Source organism: Myotis brandtii, unplaced genomic scaffold (genome assembly GCF_000412655.1).
Source record: "Myotis brandtii unplaced genomic scaffold, ASM41265v1 scaffold6, whole genome shotgun sequence".
Lineage (NCBI taxonomy): Eukaryota > Metazoa > Chordata > Mammalia > Chiroptera > Vespertilionidae > Myotis > Myotis brandtii.
The window spans coordinates 1,760,664-1,770,038 of NW_005370271.1; positions in this window are offsets into that span (position 1 = coordinate 1,760,664).

The window sequence follows — 9,375 nt, forward strand, 5'->3', positions numbered from 1 at the left end:
GTGGTGGGGCTGGGACTTGAACTTAGGCTGTGATGCTCTAGCCATCATGCTTTTAACCGGCACGCTCTGCTCTGCTGCCTCCCAGGAGAGAGGCCAGATACACAATGACATACTTTTTAAAACATGTTCACCTATTTTTAAAATTATAAGTAAGCAACAGAAAATTTGGAAACCCAAGAGAGAAGACAAAAAAATTGCCCGTAGTCTTACCAGACCACCATCCTCGCAGCAGGCGGCCTAGAGTTTTTGCTTTTATTTTTTATGCGCGGATGTGTCTTTTCATATCTCGGTGCATGCAGTTTGTATCCTGCTTTCCCACTTAATGGATTACGGCCTAATGTCATTACATAACGTGCACAAGCACCGCTTGAACTATTGCAAGAATGTGTGTGTGGGGGGGTGACATAACGGGAGCTGTGGAATCGCTGGTGGAGAAGAACGTCCAAGGAAGGAAGGGGACGGGGTGGCGGTCCCGGTGAGGATGCACCAGGCCCGCGAGCCCTGGGGACCCCCAGGACGATGACGGCAAGGCTGCTGCTGGCCCGTCCTGGTCCTGTTGGTAGTGTGGAGCGAGGCGGCAGCAGCTGGCGATCAGGCCTCGCGGCACCTGGAGCCGGACAGCAGGTGCCACGTGTGGGGAGAGACAGGGCTGGTGCTCTGGAGGGCCCTGTGACGGCGTGGACTCCGGAGGCCCTGTGACGGCGTGGACTCTGGAGGGCCCTGTGACGGCGTGGACTCTGGAGGGCCCTGTGACAGCGTGGACTCTGGAGGCCCTGTGACAGCGTGGACTCTGGAGGCCCTGTGACAGCGTGGACTCTGGAGGCCCTGTGACAGCGTGGACTCTGGAGGCCCTGTGACAGCGTGGACTCTGGAGGCCCTGTGACAGCGTGGACTCTGGAGGCCCTGTGACAGCGTGGACTCTGGAGGCCCTGTGACAGCGTGGACTCTGGAGGCCCTGTGACAGCGTGGACTCTGGAGGCCCTGTGACAGCGTGGACTCTGGAGGCCCTGTGACAGCGTGGACTCTGGAGGCCCTGTGACAGCGTGGACTCTGGAGGCCCTGTGACAGCGTGGACTCTGGAGGCCCTGTGACAGCGTGGACTCTGGAGGCCCTGTGACAGCGTGGACTCTGGAGGCCCTGTGACAGCGTGGACTCTGGAGGCCCTGTGACAGCGTGGACTCTGGAGGCCCTGTGACAGCGTGGACTCTGGAGGCCCTGTGACAGCGTGGACTCTGGAGGCCCTGTGACAGCGTGGACTCTGGAGGCCCTGTGACAGCGTGGACTCTGGAGGCCCTGTGACAGCGTGGACTCTGGAGGCCCTGTGACAGCGTGGACTCTGGAGGCCCTGTGACAGCGTGGACTCTGGAGGCCCTGTGACAGCGTGGACTCTGGAGGCCCTGTGACAGCGTGGACTCTGGAGGCCCTGTGACAGCGTGGACTCTGGAGGCCCTGTGACAGCGTGGACTCTGGAGGCCCTGTGACAGCGTGGACTCTGGAGGCCCTGTGACAGCGTGGACTCTGGAGGCCCTGTGACAGCGTGGACTCTGGAGGCCCTGTGACAGCGTGGACTCTGGAGGCCCTGTGACAGCGTGGACTCTGGAGGCCCTGTGACAGCGTGGACTCTGGAGGCCCTGTGACAGCGTGGACTCTGGAGGCCCTGTGACAGCGTGGACTCTGGAGGCCCTGTGACAGCGTGGACTCTGGAGGCCCTGTGACAGCGTGGACTCTGGAGGCCCTGTGACAGCGTGGACTCTGGAGGCCCTGTGACAGCGTGGACTCTGGAGGCCCTGTGACAGCGTGGACTCTGGAGGTTAGAATCTGATTCAATAAGCCAAGTAAAATTAGGCTTTTATTTTTTGTTGTTGTTGTTAATGCTCACGCAAAATTCAAATCTTGCGTGAATTTTGGGACACCCTTTAGTATCTCCAGAGTGAAGCAGGCTCATCTCGGAAGCAGTGAAGCAGCGCACAGCCGCTTCAGTGGAGAAAGGGCCGGCAGAGAGCTCCGCACGGGAGTCACGGCCAATGTCAAAACCACAGAGACCACCTCGCACCCATGGGTGGCCGCTTGCTAACACACAGCAAACCAGAAACAAAGCCCAGGACGCAGCACGTGCTGGGGAGGCTGCGGGCGCATCCGACCCCGTGTCCCGCTGGTGGAAAGCAGCTACGGAAACGGTGTGGTGACTCCTCCCCAGATGAAAACTGGAGCTACCGCGTGAGCCAGGCCTTACACTCGGGGGTGAACTGAGAGAGATAGCAGCACCCCGTGTCCCCTGCAGCCTGTTCACACAGCAGGATGTGGAAGTTACCTCAGTCTCCATCGCTGGGCGGATATGGAGAGAAAGTGTGGTATGTGCATACAATGGAACGTCATTTCTCCCGGAAAGGGATGGGGATTCTGACACACGGGGCAACGCGGGTGAACCCGGAGGGCGTTAGGCTGAGGAAGTAAGCCAGCCCCAGAAAGACAGATGCTGCATGACTCCGCTTATATGCGGTCCCTGGAGTCGTCCGCTCCATAGAGACAGGAAGGAGATGCGTGGACTCCGGGGGCCGGGGGCCAGGGAAGGGGGCCAGGGAGTTGTTGTCTAACGGGCACAGAATTTCAGTTTTGCAAGATAAAAAAAGTTTGGAGATGGGTTGCACGATGTGAATTCACTTAACAGTAACGAACAGTACAGTGAACAATGGTGAAGATGGTCAATTTCATGTGATGTATATTTTATCACAAAAAGAAAAGAATTTTAAAAAATGACAGTCCAGGCTGTGACTTCAGTGGGGTTAGCATTGCCAGTCCCCATCGCTGGGACGGCAGGAGCCTGGCTGGGGCGGGGAGCAGGGGAGGGAGTCTTGTCTCGAGGAGCCCTTGGTGGGACCCGCGGCCGAATCAGCTGTGACAGCTGAGCAGGGGAGCACGCAAGGCCGAGGCCGCACGGATGCCTGACGTGATCCCTGAGACATGTGCGCTGCCCGTATCATTTCAGCAACTTGAGGACTCCCGGTGCGGAGCCCTGACAGCTGGGGTGGGGTGGCCGGAAGGGCGCCCGGCTTTCAGACGGCCCCAGTCACAGCCATGGCATCTGGCTGGGTTGCACGCATCTGCGGCATCGCTGTGGAATGCATTTAAGGGGAGAGGACCCCGTGACTAGATAGGTTGTGTGTGTGTGTGTGTGTGTGTGTGTGTGTGTTTTCTGTGGGAGGAGGGGTTGGAAGGCGGAATGGCTTGATTAATTTTTAACTCTCTAAAGTTTGGAAGTATTCAGTTCGACGTTGTCAGCCCTAAATCCTCCGGGAAGCGGGGAAACGAGGTGGTGACATGTCCAATATTTTCTCCCCAAGAATAATGAAAGGTTAACCACTGGCGGAGAAAATAATAAACGCCTACACAAATAAACGCAGGCTGTGCAAGATCCTGACCCACAGTGACGGCCTGGCCACCCTCAAAGGGTTCGAGTCACTGGCTCGACCAAATGGCCAGCCAGAGAAATTCCAATGAGGAGCATGCAAATGCTATGCCTCTTTTTTTTTAATGCTATGCCTTTTCTTAACTTTAAAATGAGGCCTCGAAGGCGGAAAGATGGAGAGAAGCAACCATGCAGCGTGTCTAGCAAAGGGGGTATCTGATCAAGTCTCTTTGCGGGGGCGGGAGGGGAGGGAAAGGCCCCAACTCCACTGCCTGAAGAAACACTACAAACTGTATGGGCTCACGTCCAGGGTAGTACGGGCTTCAGGCACAGCTGGGTCCAGGTGCTCACACCGAGTGTTCGGCGTCTGTCTCTTTCCAACTTGTCGCCTGGCTTTCCTCGGCCTCTGTTTCCCTGTTGGGCTGTCGGCCTTCGTGTGGTGGCGTCAGCTGCTCAGGACCCAAATCTAATCAGAAAGAGAGCTCCCTCCTCCGAAAAGTTCCCACAGAAGCCCCCTGGTTGGCTCTTGGGGTCTGGCCTGGGTCGAGTGTCCATCCCTGACCCACTCACTGTGGCCAGGGAGCTTCTGGAAGGACAATGCGTGCATCTTAGTTTTTCTTGCACCGTCTTCGGAAGAGATAGCTGAGACCGTTCTTCCCAAGTCTGTTACATTTTGAGAAGGTGGGTCAACTTGGTGCTAATTTAATGTCTATTCTAACTAGCATATCCCCTGACCCACTCACTGTGGCCAGGGAGCTTCTTGCACCGTCTTCGGAAGAGATTGCTGAGAACATTCTTCCCAAGTCTGTTACATTTTGAGAAGGTGGGTCGACTTGGTGCTAATTTAATGTCTATTCTAACTAGCATATCAGCTTTAGGGCAAGTGGATGGTGCACTTGGCTTGTTTTTGTTTTCTTTTTAATCCTCACCCGAGGATATTTTTCCATTGATTTTTAGAGAGAGTGGGAGAGAGAGGGAAATACAGAGAAATAGCTATCTGAGAGAAACACACCGATGGGTTGCCTCCTGCACACGCCCAGACCAGGACCGGGGCTGGGGAGGAGCCTGCAACTGAGGTTCGTGCCCTTGACCAGAATCCAACCCGGGACCCTTCGGTCCACAGGCTGATGCTCTAGCCACTGAGCCAAACCGGCCAGGGCTGTCTTGTATTCTTTAGTTGATTTTTGTGTGCTTAACAGTAAAATGGGACCTTTCCTATAATGATTGTGATCGATGAAGCAATATCTAATCAGGCGCACCATGTAAGTGCATAGCCCAGTAGATGAGTATAAAGGTTCATGGTTGTGATGCTGTTGCTTTCCTGACGTATTGAGAGGTATATTGATGATTGGTTACTGCGAAGTCAAGGTCATGAGTGCTTCCTGACCTTGCTGAGGCAACATCGTCCTTGCGGGGAGAGGGAGGCCGGACAGCTTTAGTCAGTCACTCATTTGTACACCCACCGCCTGTCCAGGTTCCTCTCACACTCCCGTCTGGATCTGAACTCTATGCATTTCTTTAGACGTTTACAGATCATCGGCGGTTTCTGGTGTGCACCCCCTCATTGGACTGCGGGAGAGTTATATGCGCAGGCGCCGGAAGCATCCGAGCACGGAGTCCCGAACAAGTGTTGGTTCTTCCTATCGCTTTTGTTCCTCAGCCACGTCCTCTGTGACTTCCTGGGGAGGGGAAGCCTGTTCTACCATTTGTGGGTTCCCAGTGACTGTGTCAGGCTTGGCATGGGGTAGGCACTCAATCAATGTTGGATGAGGGATGGATGGGTGATGGGGAATGGGTGGATGGATGGGGAGTGGACGCACGGATGCCTGACGTGATCCCTGTGACATGTGCACTGGAGTGGGTGGATGGATAAGGAATGGAAGGATGGATGGGGAGTGGATGGATGGGTGGATGGATAGATGGGGAATGGGTGGATGGATAAGGAATGGAAGGATGGATGGGGAATGGTGGATGGATGGATGGATGGATGGGGAATGGGTGGATGGATAAGGAATGGATGGATGGGTGGGGAATGGTGGATGGATAAGGAATGGATGGATGGGTGGGGAATGGTGGATGGATAAGGAATGGATGGATGGGTGGGGAATGGTGGATGGATAAGGAATGGATGGATGGGTGGGGAATGGTGGATGGATAAGGAATGGATGGATGGGTGGGGAATGGTGGATGGATAAGGAATGGATGGATGGGTGGGGAATGGTGGATGGATAAGGAATGGATGGATGGGTGGGGAATGGTGGATGGATAAGGAATGGATGGATGGGTGGGGAATGGTGGATGGATAAGGAATGGATGGATGGGGAATGGTGGATGGATAAGGAATGGATGGATGGGTGGGGAATGGTGGATGGATAAGGAATGGATGGATGGGTGGGGAATGGTGGATGGATAAGGAATGGATGGATGGGTGGGGAATGGTGGATGGATAAGGAATGGATGGATGGGTGGGGAATGGTGGATGGATAAGGAATGGATGGATGGGTGGGGAATGGTGGATGGATAAGGAATGGATGGATGGGTGGGGAATGGTGGATGGATAAGGAATGGATGGATGGGTGGGGAATGGTGGATGGATAAGGAATGGATGGATGGGGAATGGTGGATGGATAAGGAATGGATGGATGGGTGGGGAATGGTGGATGGATAAGGAATGGATGGATGGGTGGGGAATGGTGGATGGATAAGGAATGGATGGATGGGTGGGGAATGGTGGATGGATAAGGAATGGATGGATGGGTGGGGAATGGTGGATGGATAAGGAATGGATGGATGGGTGGGGAATGGTGGATGGATAAGGAATGGATGGATGGGTGGGGAATGGTGGATGGATAAGGAATGGATGGATGGGTGGGGAATGGTGGATGGATAAGGAATGGATGGATGGGGAATGGTGGATGGATAAGGAATGGATGGATGGGGAATGGTGGATGGATAAGGAATGGATGGATGGGTGGGGAATGGTGGATGGATAAGGAATGGATGGATGGGAAATGGTGGATGGATGGAGAATGGAAGTTTGGATGGGGAATGGGAGGATGGTTGGGGAATGGATGGATAAATGGATGGATGAGCTAGTTTTGACCTCTCTTAAACTTTATAAGAAAGGCTATGAGGGTAATGAAGGGAAATGTGGGGGTGCTGATGGTGCAGTTTGGAGAAGGGGCCCAGCATGGTGCGAGCTTCCCATGAACTCCTCTTGCCTGAGGCCTGAGGGGCCGGCCCTGGCTCATCTCCTCTGGGTTCCACAGCTGAGGGGGGCGGGCTCCGTGCCAAGCACTTTACAGCAGATCGCCAGCCGGTGGTCCACGGGCCCCTGGTGGTCCGTGAGGCCCGAAAGGGTGGCGACCGCTGCTCTACAGCACTGCCCGCTGTGCTTCTCAGTGTCCCCGAGGAGGTGGCTCTGTCCTCGTCCCCCTTTATAGATAAGAAGCTGAGTTTGGAGAAGCAAAGTCACTTTAAGGCGCACCCAGGACTGCTGGTTCCAGCACCTCAGCCCTCCGCCCAGCGTCCCGGGGGGTCCGCTCCTCGGCCACCTCATTCACAGTTTCGCTCCATAGCTCGGGGCCGTGGACTCGCTCTTTGGAAACCCCCCTCTCATGTGCAGTGAGCGGGCACCTTAGAGGGTGCGTGTGCAGCCCCGAGCGATCGCTGGCAGCTTGGGGCTCCCCGCCAGCTCCTCCTGGGCAAGACCTGTGGTTTCGGAGCAGTTCGTGAGGTCCCTCGACTCTCAGGCGACGGTAAAGCTGCCGTCACTCCTGCTCACCCCGAATTCCGAATGTGCGCATAGAATGTGAGCCAGAGGAGGACGGGGAGGCCGAGGAAGCAGGAGCCGAGGGCTTATGGGGCGCTGACGACACCCAGCACGGCCTCAGGAGGCGTCCCCTCGGCTCTGGGGAGAGCGTTTTATTACCGCCACGTGCGGGCGGGAGGAGGCGGGACGAGGCGGGATGAGGCGGGACGAGGAGGGTCTTACAGGTTCTCTGGGTGTCCAGCCCAAGCAGCTACCAAGGGCTCCTCCCAAGGTTTGAACCCGGCCTCTGAGGCCCAAGCCCCGCCTTCCCTGGGCACGGGCAGCCGCTGGCGACGAGGAGTGGGCCTCCCCCAAGGCCCCCCCTCTTGGCACACAGCATGGTGAGGAGTCTTATCTGACTATGAGTGAGTTCATAACTGCATGTTCTCCAGCCACCTGCTCAGCCTTCGAGGCTGCTGGGTTATCTTTCACTCACCCCCACCGTACAGGGGACATGTCATTGCTCCAAAGAAATCTACACCCCAAAGAACGAAAGCAGGGGCTCCCAGACCTGTTTATGCACCTGGTTCGTAGCAGCTTTATTCACACGAGCCGAAAGGTGGAGGCAGCCGAAGTGCCCGGCGATGGACGCGCAGATAAGCAGGATGTGTGATTGCAGGATGTGTGAGGCCTATGGCTGAGCCTCCACAAGGAAGGACGCTGGCTGGACCTCGAAGACTCTGGCTGAGCAAAACGAGCCAGTCACAAAGGGGAGACACTGTCAGCTTGCACTTATATGAAGTGCTTAGAGCAGTCAAGTTCATAGAGACAGAGTGGAATGTGGGTGCCAGGGCCTGGGGAGGGGGGGGCTGTGGGACGTCGTTTGATGAATATAGAATTTCAGGTTTGCAAGATGAAGAGAGTTCTGGAGATGGAGGTGATGGTCGCACAACCCTGAGCTTAATGCCATGAGCTGTTCACTTAAAAAATGGCGAAGATGGTGAATGTATGAGTATTTTACCACAATAAAAACAGTACGAAGAAATCCGCGTTGTGGGGGAGCAGTTGAATATTTTCTGATGGGAAGGGTGTGAATTTGGCTTCAAGGAACTTACGTCTCCCCAGCCCTCACCAGTGACTGGGTGGGACGTGGCGGTTGGTACGAAGAAATCCGCGTTGTGGGGAGCAGTTGAATATTTTCTGATGGGAAGGGTGTGAATTTGGCTTCAAGGAACTTACGTCTCCCCAGCCCTCACCAGTGACTGGGTGGGACGTGGCGGTTGGCTGTGGGCCTCCCGGGGTCCTCCAGGTACAGCAGGCGCCACGGTCACTCCTGGGCTCCGGGACGGCTTTGTCCGCCGGCGGATCTGCCTCCCTTCCTTCCTGACGTGTCTACAGAACGCCGGGCACTGCTGTTCGCACTCGCAGACACGGGGCAGGACAGCACGTCTCCTGTGGCCCGGTGTCTGTCCGTCTTCGCCCACTTGGGCCCGTTCTCACCCGTGTAGACAGACGCTCAGTTTTGCTCGATTCTGGCTCACGCGCCATTTATTTGCATGCCAACTTCAGAGCAGAAGGAGCAATTGCTTTAGTTTCCGCTGCTTTGCAAAGGCTGAGCCGAAGGCCGCACCCCCAGCAGCTCGGTGAGCTTGGGCGACTGGCCTTGGCCTGAGGGCCGCGGAGAAGTTCAAGCGGGCAGGGCCCCAGAGGGTCAAGGGCGTGCTTGCATAGTTTTCAGAGTCTGGCCTCCCGGGAACCCGCCTGGCCCTCGGGGTGCGTTCCGGGGGCCTGGAAGGACAGAGGGCGCGCCCCTCCCCGCGGCTCGCTGTGCGTTTGTTTAAAGCCTGGAGCCCGCTCTGGCGCTGGAATTTCCCTCCGTGTTTATTTTCACATCTGGGAGATGGGCTCCTGCCACCGGCCAGCTTTTAATGGATCCCTTCAGAGATGGCGTTTAATGTTTCCCAGACGGGAGGGGGCTGGCCCGGCCTCTCTGAGCCTCGCAGGCCGGGCTGACTTGGCTCCCGCCGGCCGCCTGGAACCGCCCCTGGGGGAGGCAGACAGACTTTTTCTGTCTTTCTGGGAAACCTGCGCTTGCAACCGGCTCTCCTCAGGGCTCCCTTCCACGCGAGGCGGGAAGGTGGAGCGGAGCAGAGTAAAGAGAGAGGCTGGTCTGAGCAGCTGTGCTGCCCTTGGCCTCGCCAGGCCGCCGTCCGCAGCG